At 43.6% G+C, this 13,866-nt stretch overlaps 1 protein-coding gene across 2 annotated transcripts in view; it reads left to right on the forward strand.

Moving 5' to 3' along the window:
* Nucleotides 1–13,866, forward strand: part of MAEA (macrophage erythroblast attacher) — a 91,702-nt gene that overhangs the window by 35,658 nt on the left and 42,178 nt on the right. The gene's annotated exons all lie outside the window — the stretch shown is intronic.

Below are 13,866 nucleotides of genomic sequence, written 5' to 3' on the forward strand. Positions count from 1 at the left end.
TGTTAGGGACTGGCCATCTGAGAAGGGACAGACTGGATTCAACCGATCTCCCTGATGCATTGTTCAGGATTCAGTTGTGTGTGGGTCTTCTTTTTTTTTCTAATTGTTCTGAAACCATTCCCAGTGTATAGATTGGTTGCCACTCTTTACTTTTCAGGGTGCATGAGTTAATCAAGGCTAGAATATATTAATCTTGTCCTTCAAAGAGAACAAACATAGTGAACCTGCATAGTGCTAGCTTTTTAAGACAAACTTAACTATTAAGAATCCATCTGTGTTTCTCCCATTGGCTACGCTGAATATGCATTTCTTCCCCGTCCCCCCCCCATACAGACAAAACTTACAGTACCGCGATGCATTTGAATCAACGTGGGATAAAGGCATTCTGTGATGGCTTGGTGCCTAAAAAATCCAGTGGATTTTCTCTCTTGTAATGAGTTATGTGACTTTAACATTGCCATTGTTTGCCACCATGAGGTACTTGCAGATAAGGTTTCACTTCTGTTTTTTCTGGAGCCTATCCTCTGTGACTGAAGTTGGCATACTACCTTGTGAATGAAGAGAGTGCCATTAAAACAGATGGGTAATAGTATCGGTATGCTAGAAAAATAAATGCGCCTCAAGTTTTGATACTATCTAGGTATGCTGAATCTCCTCCCAAAAAGGTTGAAATGGAAATTCATGTTTAATTTGCATTCTTTAGGCAAGTATCTTTGAGCTGATTTTAATTTTTAAAAAAATCTACAGCTCCAGAACAGGAGATAGGCAAGTATTATAATATGTGTCTAGATGTCACATTAGTATTAAAATCATTGCTCAAGTATGGTGGTAGTGCCAAAAAATTGGGAAAAATGTTATGAGTAAAATCTTGTCTGTGTGAATCCAGAGGGGGTATACCTCTCTACCTCTTATGGAGTTTGGTGGTAGAGGGAAAATCTTTTGTATAAAATTGAATGAACGTTGCAACATTTTTGTAAATGATTAATATACTTGTTTTTAATTATTAATAATATATTTTGGATAATTAACATGCCTATGAAACATGAAGACGAGAGAGCTTATTCAGTCTCAGGATGACTTTAAGGAAATCCACAAAATTGTATCTTAGGAAAGAAAAGGTCACGGTGTATTAAATGTACATCAAGATAAGTTCGTGATCTCTGCTGATGCTGCTATGGAAAATTTTAGTTATTTTAGCACATCATGTAAAACAAACAAGTGTAGAACTATTCCATTCTTCCAGGAACATCCAGAATGTGAGACTTCAGCTTTTGCTTTTTGTGGTTTTGGTCTCGAAACCCTTCATGGATTTACAGCATTATTGTGTGTATGATTCTCAACTTAATGAAGTCTACACTTCTAAGCTGTTCTCTGTAGGAAATCATCACTGGTCTCTCCCTTCGTGTTCTTCTTGCTGAATAGCTCCATTGGGTGTTAAGCTATCACATAACTTCTGCCAAATAGGCTTCCGGTGTGATAAATATAGATGACACAGGACTCAAAAGTCTACTTTTTTCCAGTATATTAAATAGTCTAAGATGAAGGATGAACAGGCACCTTGAAATATCTGTGTCCTCATTCAGAAGTTGACATGCAAGACGGATCAGTCTGACATCTGTGGCATGCAGCTAATGAATTCAAACTTTAAAAACAAATGATGCTTTATATAATCTATAAACTCCTCTGCTCCATCTAGGAGAAAGTTAGTGTAGTTATTTGATCCCAAATAAATTGCCATTAGGAAGTCAATGGAAGAATTTCTCTCCTTTTCCCTTAAAAAGGGAAAACCTGCAAGGAAGAACATGGAAATATTTTATGTAGTATCCTAAATACTTTGTAGCCCAAATTTTGGAGATTTATTTTCTTTACTCTTACTTCAGTTTTGTTTCTGACTTCATAATATTTCTTCCTCTGTCTTGTTTAGAGAACAGAAAGCTAGACATTGATTAATGTTGTGTTTGGCTGCCCTTAGGAAAATGTTGCAGTTTCTTGTACAGTGACTGACTAGAAGCTTTATCATAGGAAAAAATCTAGGAAAAGGTCCACATGGACCCAGACTATTCATCTAGCCTCAAACTATCCATTGTGTTTGGCTTGTTGAAGCTTCAGCTGACGGTAAATCAATATTATGACATTGAAGAACTAAGATCTTTGCTTCCAAACTGGGAGACAGGCGGAGTCACCTATGTAGCACAGCTATTTTGATTTTCTGCTCTCCCAGACTGAAAATACTTTATCCATGCCCCAAGTCTTGGTAGAATGGTCCATTCAAATTTTGGCTCTGTATTTGGGCACACTAAGGGAAAAGGTTGCTCTGTCACTTTAAAGATGTTTGATAGGTATACGGCACACATGCTTGCTAGATTGGCCTACGTACGTGATTTAAAGGAGGAGTTTGGCTCTGTTGGCTGCTCCAAGTGGGCTGGCAGTTGAATTAATTGTTGCTGTTCTCTGTTCCAGTGCTACCCAGAAACCTTGTTGTGCCTGGCACTGTACAATATAACAAAGGGTTGTCTTGTCTCCAAGGTACAATCTAAATATATTCACTTTTTGAGAGGACACTAATGTTGGTGTGTCTGTTTTCCCACTGGATTTGAAGGATATTCTGCATGCAGCATTGATGGTACTTCTCTACTGACATTGTGCAGAGCTGAGACATGGACGGTAAGTTGGGGATCACAGCTGCATCCTCTCACAAACAAACACCACAAGCATTGAGACAGTGATCATCTAACATCAACTTTTGCTGGGCCAGATGTCTGACTCCAGACTCCCAAAGCAAGTTTTATTCTCCTAGCTCAGTAAAGGCATATGCTCAAGAGGAGGGCAGAGAGAGCACTGCAAGATATCTTCAAGGCCAACTTTAAAAAGTGTAACATCAGCTCATGGGAGACAGTTGCCCAGACCACCCCAAATGGAGAAAGAGTCTGCTGCAAATATCTCAATACTTTGTAACCTTATCAGGACAACAGGAGATGGAAAAGCAAGAATGGCAGAAAGAACACGTCACGGACCAAATCAAGAATCCAGAGCCACCCATCGTGCACAGAAATGCATGCCTGAATTGCAGCAATCTATCGATCCCAGATTGGCCTCATTAGCCATCTCCAGACCCACAGATAAGAAAATCATGGGTCTGAATTTTTCTCTACTGCAGAGGTGTGGCATGACGCTGTTGGTACCTGCCACTTTAAGGGCTGGAACAGGCAACAGCCAGGAGCTTGACTGCAATGGCCATTTTAGAGAGCAGACTATAAATAGGGTGAAGCCGCACTTTGCTGCTAGCAGCCCTGAGAGAGACATCAGCTGACTGAGCTGTGGGGTGGAGGAGGCTTCAGGTCCTGGGCATGACCTAAAGCTGTACCCTGCCAGGGCAGGAAGGCCTAGTGAGACTGCCGATGGCGCAGCAACCCCATGAACCCCTGATGAAAGGTGGGTTGAGGGTACCTAATAATCTCCAGCCCCCGCATAGGCTGTGGCTCAGTTGTTCCAGTGGAGTTGTGAGGGTGAAAGCAGGCAAGCAGCTCCAGGCTGGTCCATGCTGGGGACAGGACCCAGAAAGGGGTCAAAAGGCCAGGGGCCCACCACGAGGGATGCTCACAGGGTAAAGAGGCTCTGGATCCTGACTGGCCTGAGACGGGGCCAGGATCTAAGGGGAAGCCAAAGGCCCCAGATGGGACCACAGCTAATGGGTGAAGGGTTCGACTGAATTTAGCTGCCTGAGATCCCATCTGTGAGGCTTGGGCCACAGTGTAGGGGTGGAACAGAGCTGCAGAGGTCCCCCAAAACATCAGGGTGCAAAATGGGCAGCCTCCCACCTAATTAACACTATAACCATGTATCATCAAGGTGTGGCAGGTGAGAGAGGTGGGCAGTTAGCCCAGAAACAGGTGGGTGGGCCAACATCAAACCAGTCCTGGGAAGGCCCCCCGTTACAAAGGGAATGGCAAAGATGCATTTCTTTTGCTATCACCTTAACCTCACTTTCTTTGCACCTTTCCAAGTGTCTTTGACTTATTGTGTAGATGGTGGCACAGCTTGGGCATGAAATTGGTCCTCATTGTGGACCTCTGGTTATTTTGCCGAGTAAAGCTTTGTCTAATAGCAGGGGAAAAAAACCCTAAAGCTTATGAAAAACTGGAAGGCACATGGTTTTTTGCTACCCTCTGAGACCTCTTCAGAATTTGTAATTTTCACATGGTGCTGGCTCTTTGTTTGTAATGTGCAGTGGCAAAAGCCTACCAGTGCTTCGGGGGGGGTGTGGCCAGTTGTTGAGGTGTAGGTATGACCAGGGCTGAAGAAGGGTGTGTTGACAAAACTTGGTGATATCCAATATGAGTTTTCAGTGTGGAGCTGTGCCATGAAGAACTAATGCAATCCTTGTACGTATAAATGGTGCATGAGAATAGGAACATTGCCCTTGTCATTGGTGACAGCAGTACGACAATGCTGCATGCATCTTGACCCTTTTCAAAAAAACAAGATACTGAAAAATTGGAAAAAATGCAGAGAATGTTGATCTGAGGGTTGAAGTAAATGCTATAAATTGGACTGCTTCGCTGTCCAGCTGATAAAGAAGATTAAGCAATGATCTCTCCCCACCCCCTTTCACCGTAAATGTAGCTTCATGGGAAGACTGTTAGGACTGTGCAAACAACTGACTTTAAGTTCAGCACCCAAACCAGAAAGTTAACTGAATCTAATTTTGGGTTGACCTGACCTCAAGCAAGTCTTTTTCGTAAATAAGTAAAAAGTGGCAAGTTAAATTATGACATTTCATGCAACTTGAAACAAACTATGCTGTTTCATTTACAGGCATTTTAATTAGATCAGTGGTCTAGAGTCACGAAATAGAGGTTCCTTCCATCTGACAGCCCATTAGTTAGGGGACTTACCTGTGAGGTGGAAAACTCTTGGATTTACTCCCGTATTCAGATCTGGCAGAGAAGGAAATTGAACCTGTTGCATGGATTTCCTTCCCCCTTGCCCAGTGGATGCTATCTATAATCACTGGGCTACAGGACGGAAGAGGAAATTGGAAGTGCTGCTACCACTTGCTCAGTTTTCTGTTGGCCAAGTCCCCTTCTAGGTCTGCTCAGTTTTTTGGTTCTCCCTTAATTTGGCTGAAAGTATTCACAGAATATGCCAAACTCGCATTTTTCATTTGCCTTGCAAATGCATGTCTTGCACACACAAAAGTCCCAGGGCAAGTAACATAAGTAACATGTACTAAAAGCTCTTTAATCTGGTAAAAGAAGGCAAAGTAAGAACGACTGGCTAGAATTGCATGTCAAATTCAAATGGGAAAGGAAGTAAATTATTCAATAGTGAGGATGAGATTATTCTTTGTAACAATCTGCAGAAAAATGGTGAATTCTCTGCCTTGCTGTTTCAGGATTGGATGATTTCCTGGCAAATACATTTCAGACTAATTATTGTGCTCAACAAGGAGTACTGCATGAAATATAATGGTAGGACATCACACCAGATGAGCTCGTGTACAAGTTCTGTCTGTATGCCATGGGAACAAAACTTGCTTTGGTCTTTGATCGGTCTGTGGTCTGGCCATCTGTGTGCTTCCTTTCAAAAATAAACTCTGTAGCTGGCTTCTGGTCAGGCAGATCATTCACAGTTACTATCTGTATTTTCTCTGTTCTGTTAGTGGTGTAAATATATTTTTTTAAGGACTTAAAGTTACTTTTGCAACATAAATTGCAGGAAAAGAGGGGAAGGCCTCCCATATTTAGTTGGTGCTGTTTCTGACTTCTTTGGCAGTATGGCCGAAGTGTGGTGCTTCTTCCTTTTCTGTGACTTCTTCCTTGCAACATTCTCTTAATAGCTTGTACTAACCTTGCACTTCAACACAAACTGTTGCTGTTCTTGACATACACTATGAAACCACCCTAGGGAACCTATTGTTTTTTAACTAGTAGGACTTCAGCCCTCTTGTTTGCTGAGGACAGCGGGCATAGGTGCTCCAGTTCTCAGGTATCTACCTTTACTACTGCTGACATTTTGCCTTTCCTACCCTTCTTTCTTTTGTCTTCTAGTTACCTAATCCCCATGGCCAGTACTGCTTCTTAACCCTGTGGGATTCTTGTGTTTGCCGGTGCTTTGCTGCTTCTCCCATGAGAGAAACAATTCATTTAATCACTTCACTCTTCATATCATCTCCTTTAAAATCTTCTGGATTCTGTCTCTTAGAGACTGAAATCTTCTGGCTTCACCCATCCACCTTACCATAAAAACAAGTTGCTACAAATTGTAAGAGTATGCTAAACAGTCCTTGAAATTCCCTTAAGGAAAGTACACAGTATATTGCAGATTACATTCATTGTGTAAGTTTAGGAGAGTAGTAGACTTTGCTTGTAAATGTCTGCTACTAATTTTGCTGTTAAATTGACTTTTATCTCCTTCACCCTCCAAATTTCAGCATAGGCCAGCCTACGAGTTGGAAAGCCATTGCACAATAATCTGGTTAGGGACTAAAAACAAGCAAACCTTAAAATACAAATTTTAATTGTTAAATTCCTTTTGTCTTAGACAATTATGCTGCATACGATGTGCATTTTGTGTAAATATATGAATAACTAATTGAAATGTCTGTCTACAGGATTTATGGTGACAGATGAACACTGGGTTTTGCTACTGATAGTTAAAGGTCATCAGGCAAATAACTGTCCTCCATCCCTGTTTTTTATCCCGAGGCTGGATCCAAATCAACCTTGTAGGCATTTTAATTATGTTTAAGTTGCAAAGAGGGATCGAAATCGGCCACACTCAGCAGTGGCAAAACAGTTTATGAATCTGAATTCATGAGATACCTTTGTTTTGTCCTGGGAAGATCACTTAAGCATCAAGCCTTGGGCTGCTGCAGTCCATGCCACTCACCTAAGCTCATAACTTTCACCCTGATTCTGTTTGAATCCATACTGATGCTGGGAGACACCTAACCTATGTGTAAATCCCTGCTATCTTGGCAAAATTGGAGCAGGTGGAGCAAAAGTTGATGCTAAGAACATGTGTATATATATCTCTGTAAAACAGATGGTGGAGCTAGATATGCTGTTGATGCCACCTCTTGCCCAGTATAGTGGTGAAAGCCCTTGCCCAGGAAATAAGGCATTGGTTCTAATCCCTCCCCCACCCTGAAGCAACTCGTCTCTTATCTTCCACATCCCAGAGTGCCTTAATAACTTATCTTCCATGTCCCAGGGGAGGCTCAGGGACTCCCTCCTGTTGAAACGGCCTTTGAACATGTAAGCAAGATTTGTTGGGCCAGGAGAGCAAACAAGAAGGCATGTGACGAGTCCAGTGGCTATGGGATGCTATTAGAACAGGGGATTCTTGCATTCTGACAAATGCTTGAAGTTTGCCCAAGAGGGGAGGTACCTTTTATCTCTTGCTGCAGAGAGGAGGATGCAGACCAGTGGCTTGAAGTTGCAGCAGAATAAGTTTAGATTGGATATCCAGAAAAACTTCTTCACTATGAGACTAGTGAGGCAGTGGAACAGACTGCCTAGGAAAGTTGTGAACTCTCCATCACTGGAACTGTTCAGGAAGAAGTTGGACAGCCACAGGTCAGGGGTGATCTAGGCATAGCAATGGCTATTTTCTGTCATTTCCTATGCTTCTGTACTTTGCAAGTTGTCCCCTTTCCCTCTTTTTCTGCTACGTGTCAGAGTGTTTTTAAGCCTTCCCAGAGTCATTGGGTGTTAACTACAGCCAAGGCTGGGGACTTCAACTGGGTTATGCCAGTGCTCCTGCTGGGAACAAAGCTGGAGGTTCATAGCTAAAAAGTTTTCCCCACCTCTCAGGATTAGACCAATTGCCATATTTTGGAGTAAGGAAGGAACTTTACCCCATGGTCAGATTGGTGTGGATGGTAAGGGGTTTTGCCTTCCTCTGTAGCAGGGAGCCTGGCCCTCTACCCATGATCTCTTGAGCATAAATCATCAACATTTTATAGAAGCAGGATTTTTTTTTTTTTAAACAAAATGCATAACCAGTCCTGATTCAGCTCTAAACACTAAATTATTGGGCAAAAAATGACAGGTGCAGGTGTTGCTGTTACTGTTGCTGCTGCTTCTACTGCTAACAAGTTCAAAAGCTGTGACTTATACTGAAATTAATGCTTTTCTGTTCTAGGAGCTGACCCATGGGGTCACATTGCAACACATTGTGTCACAGCTGACCCGTTTCATTCAGGGAATGTATATTTCTAGCTTAAGTGTTCAGCAGGAAGGTGCCCAGGAGGGATGTGCCCATAGACCGTAGAGCAGAAAAACAGCATGATGCAATGTTATCTCGCTTTCCCTGCTCAGCAAGGTCTATCCCACATAATTGCTGGGGAGCAGATCTGGTTGGGTGGGGAAAAGCCCTGCTTTTGAAGAGCACCCCAGTTTCCTTGGGGTGCCTCCCTGTAAGCAGGGAAAGCAAGCAGGAGCTCTGGGGGCTTAGGGGCCTTCAAGCTCCCAGATTACTTGCCCAAGTTGGCTGGAGAGTAGGAGCAGCTTGGGATGCTCTACTTTCCTGCCACAGGACAATAAAGCAGCACAGGATATCTCACTACTACCTTTTGTTGCATCACTGACTTTGTACCACATGAAAGGAAGGGGGAAAAAAAAGGGGAAGTTGTCTTGTTAGTTCTTAATTTGTGCTGCCTTAAGATGTTACGGCAGCACACATGAGACATTGGACACTGTTTCCACCCTCAGGCTATCTGAATCGCCCCTTGGAAGTACCTAGGTTTTCCCATTCATACTATAGGACCTATAAGTACCTAGTCCTGTCAATCTGGATAACTCCTAGGTCAAAGCACCTGGGACAAAGCTGGGACACTGAAGGCCTCACAGAAGGTCAGTTAAGATGTTAGCCCTACTGTACATGATGTGTTTAAACAGATGTTGTATTTTAGCACTACAGATGCCTGTGATCGTTTTTTTGTTGAACTGTGTACACATGTGTGTACACAGTAGAACAGCAGAAAGGGTGGATCCACAACAAAAATGTTTCTCTTTAAAAGGAACTTCTTCTTTAGTACTACTGGGCATCTCGCTAGAGTGTAACACCTGTCTAGTTACATGTAGCGCTACAGGGAAGGGAACTGGATCCATCCCTCAGCCCATTGCAGAGAGCTGTCAAGGAGCCCTGCCACCACCCAGCTCCCTTGCCACAGTAGTGCTGTTTGTTTAATCAGAGCTGTCTCCTTTCTTGACCCAAGCAAAGTGCTATTTCAGGGCTGAAGATTGCATTAATAAGTGAGTTTTACTTTAATTTAGGAAGCATAGTTACATGTTGCAGGTAATGAAGCTATAGAGGAGGGGTGTCAAACTCATCCTGCCCCGCCGGCTGAATGACTAGCCTTGCATGACTTGTCAATGGGCTGGATAGGGCCTGTAGCCCCCCTCCCCTTCCCCCTACATACCATGTCTGGCACCTGTTTCAGCCAGTCTGGGACCTGCACTGCATGCAACAGATGCCAGAACGGCTGAAATGGGGGCCACATACAGTGTATTCCAGCTGGGGACCTGTAACATGGATCCCAGATTGATCAGAGTGGGCACTGCACTACAGGCAATGCCTACCCTGATCAGGCTGCACCACCATGAAGCGCCCACTCTGGGAACCACATCATACACAGTGCTTTCTCCAGCTGGTTGGGGACTTCGTGCTGCACACGGCACTTGTAAGTACCATATACAGTGCAGGTCCTGGACTGGCTAGAGCAGGCATCATCTAACACAGCCCAAGAACTGCCAGGTTGGGTGGCACATGTGATACAGTCCAGCCAGAATGGGCATGGCGTGCAGTGCTGTGCCTGCTGTAGCTGGTCTGGGACCCACATTAGACTGCACTGCACACTGCACTTGTTTCCAGATGTAGATGGAACAAAGCGTTGCATGATGTGTGCTACCTGGCCCTTGCCTGTGAGACTGCTGTGGCATGTTCCTATGTGGGTCTGCTGAGACCCAGGGGCAGCACTGGGCTCTAGATGACGGGGCTCCTCCTCAAGTCTGACATTTGACACCTCTGCTGTACAGCCAGAAGAAGTGCTGCTGCTGTTCTTACGATTTGAGATTAAGCCATCTTGTCATTAATGGAATACTAGGTGTAGAAGGTGGGAAGCTTTACAGGCGCTTCAGGAGAAAATCTGAATGTTCAAAAATGAGCCAATTTCACTCTGTGTTTCATTACATTTATATAATACTCTACAACTTTGCTGGAGGCACGAACTTGCTTGGCTCAACTTGTTTGACAAGTATCATGCTACTGTGGTGGTTAATACTTTAGAATTTGTTACTCTTTTTTTTAAAAACGCAACAAAAAGTACAAGGTGTGCAGATCTTGACATAAATTTACGTGTAAACCACAAACCACGTGAAGCAGTCCCAGTAGCACTATTAATATTGTTCTGCTAAATGAATTTATATAAAATATGTTCCTAAAATAAAAACTTAAACCTAAAACTAATCTCTTTTTGGGTGGCAGTACTGTGTGGGTGTTTAATGTGGCGTTTCGCCAAGATGGCTGCACCTCTCTCACAAATGAGGTGGATATACTTTAATATTAAAAGCACATCTGAGATCTCTCACAATGAAGACATTACAAATGCAGGGTTGTTATGTTTGTGCTGATGGTTAGATTATGTGGCCGCTGGTGGTATATCATAGATGGGGATGATTTTGCTTCAGGTGGGATGGGGGTGGGAGTTGGACTAGATGACCTATGAGGTCCCATCCAGCTTACCCCTCTATGAATCATACAATATATTAAGGAGCTTTCCTTTTGGCATTCTCCTTTATTTCTAATTTATAGCATATAATGCACTTCATGCTTTCCAAGCAATTCTGTACTTCTCTCTAGACACTTTCTGTACATAATTACCAGTTGTGGAGCATCTCCATCTTTTGGGGTTTTTTTAAATTGGATTAGAAAAAGGGTTCTAAATTTCCAAAGAAAATTCTGCATCCTTGTTGACCTGATTAGCTTTTAATGCTTATAATAATAATAATAATAAGTGAAACAAATGTCTGTGTTTTGGAGCAGGTGGCACAGTGCAAATATCTGGTCTGCTTGGCATCTCCATACGTTCCATCACACTAACTCCTGTCAGACGTCGCTCTGTTTTTTCTTAAAGATTAGACTAAGCTTGACCGATAGTATCACAGGTAAAGTGGCACATCCCCGTTGCCAATCTCTTGAGACATGCAGCTGCCTCTTATTCTCCAAACACCAATTTACAATCATCTCTGTTTTTTTATGCTGTCCTGGCTCCTTCCTTTCTCCAGAGGAACTTACCTTCTTAGTCATCTCATTTAGTTTCTTCTGCTGCCCTGCTGTGTTGGCACTTGTGCAAACTGTTTTACATCTTCTGTGTGGTAATCCTTGTATAATCATTGTGCATCTTTCATTTCATGTGTCTGACTGAAATCAAGAGCTTATTCATTAGGACCTATAGAATTGTCCAGGAAAAGATTATTTTGCCTGTAAAATTTCTCTGAACATCCAAATGATGTTCAGAAGTCTGTATAGTATCAAATTTATAATGGAGCATTATCAGATTTGTACGCCAGCAAGTAAAAAGTATGAAAGTCCAATGGTGGTGCTGTGATAAAGCACCGCATAGAAATATGGAGCCAAATGGCTACTTTGAAATAAATGAAAAGAAGATGTTATGGGGCGATCATGAAAGGTATGAAAGAAGTCAGTGTTTTTATTTGTCATGAGCTGTCAAAATTAAAATAACTGAATCATGTAAGGCCCCAGGAAGACATTACACTTATCCCCACTGATAAGAGCCCCACACAGCCCTGGGTGCAGCCCACCCTACCCCATGCAGATTTGGAGGGCACACACACCCCTCCCCCCCCACCCCCGCTCTCTCCCACCTGGGCAGCACCTGCACTTGCCCCCTCCCTCACTGCAGGGGGCTTTCCCAGCTTTCAGGGAGGCAGCCCAAGGAATCTGGGGTGCTCTTCAAAAGTAGGGCTTTTCCCCATGCAACCATATCTGCTTCCCCAGCAGTGTTAGGGGACAGACCTTGCTGAGCAGGGAATGCAGTGAGATTACATTGTAGTACAGCTGCTCCGCCCCCCCGCCCCTTCCTTCTCCTTCCACCACACCCGGCTTGCTAGCTGGCGGCAGCTCACCATGCTGCTGGCTGTGCTTCTCGCTGCCTGAGTGCCATGCTGTGGCTGCACGCAGCATGGGCATTTATCAGCCAAATTATTGGCCCCATTGTGCCAATACCCGATACAGCCAGTTTTTTGTTTTTTTTTATATCGGTACCAATCCAATATTGGACTAATGCATCAGTGCATCTGTATTGGTCATGCTTCCTTGTTGCACTGGAAACCGAAGTGGGAAGCGGTAAGTCATAAAGACTATTTCTAGCTTGTTGATATTCTTGTCCCTATTGCAAAATAAAGGATGATTGTAGTGATAACATTACATTTTTACCCTCTTCTCCAATGTGTAGTAACAAAAAGGACTGAGGGGTTGTACTGGTGGTGGACGGGTCATTTTCGACCTGGAGGGAAGTGGGCAGTGGGGTCCCCCCAGGGCTCGGTCCTTGGGCCCGCACTGTTCAATTTCTTTATTAGTGACTTGGACAATGGGTTGAAGAGCAGCCTGTTTTAAATTTGCAGATGACACCAAGATTTGGGGTGAGGCAGGCACACTAGAAAGGAAGGACAGATTACAGCAGGACCTGGACAGGGTACAGGGGTGGGCAAATGAAAATAGGATGGGATTCAATACTGACAAGTGCAGGGTGCTGCACTTGGGCATTAGGAACCACTAGCATACCTATAGGCTGGGGAACTCCCTTCTTGAGAGCATGGTGGCAGAAAGAGATCTTGGAGTCATTCTCGACTCCAAGATGAACATGGGCCAACAATGCAAGAACACAGTAGGGCTAACCGTACCTTGTTGTGCATCCACAGATATATCGCAAGCAGGGCCAACAAGGTGATCCTCCTCCTCCTCCTATGTGACACTGGTCAGGCTGAAACTGGAGTACTGCATCCAGTTCTGGGTGCTGCACTTCAGGAGGGATGTGGACAACATTGAGAGGGTCCAAAGGAGTGCCACTGTAATCCGGGGACAGCAGAGCAGACCCTACACGGAGAGGCTACAGGACCTTAACTTGTTCAGCCTTTGCAAGAGAAGTCTGAGGGGGGACCTGGTGGTTGTCACTAAACTTACTAGGGGGGACCAGCGGGGTTTGGGAGAGACCTTGTTCCCCCAAGCACCTCCCAGAGTAACAAGGCCATAAGTTGCTAGAGAGTACGCTTAGACTAGGTATTAGAAGGCACTTCTTCACAGTCGGCGGTTAGGATCTGCAACCAACTTCCAAGGGAAGTGGTAATGGCTTCTACCCTGGGGGTCTTTAAAAGGTGGCTTGGCATTTTACCTGGCTGGGGTCACTTGAGCCCAGTTTTCTCTCCTGCCCAGGGCAGGGGGTTGGACTAGAAGATCCACAAGGTCCCTTCCAACCCGACTTCTATGAATCTATGAACAGGTCTCCAGTTGGATGTGTAGGTATATTTGCCTTTTCTTAAAGGTTCTTTTCACCCCTCCTCCAGTTCTTTATTTAATTTATTCTGGGAAGAACGAGGTGTATATTTTACATCTAGTATTACCATATTTCTAAACTTTCATTTCATTTCATTTCATTTCATGAGGAAACAACAAATAAATATCAGTACTGTAGGCATAAATGGAATAATATTTATACTAGGGCTGTCAATTAATCGTGGCTAACACGTGATTTATTATCGCATTAATCAGTGTTCATTTTGAAAGTGGTTTAGGTGCACTGAACTTCTGTTGTGTTACAGATTTGAACTGGTTTCCGATCAC

The sequence above is a fragment of the Crocodylus porosus genome, unplaced genomic scaffold, assembly GCF_001723895.1.
Source record: "Crocodylus porosus isolate Cpor-Errol unplaced genomic scaffold, CroPor_comp1, whole genome shotgun sequence".
Classification (NCBI taxonomy): Eukaryota; Metazoa; Chordata; order Crocodylia; family Crocodylidae; genus Crocodylus; species Crocodylus porosus.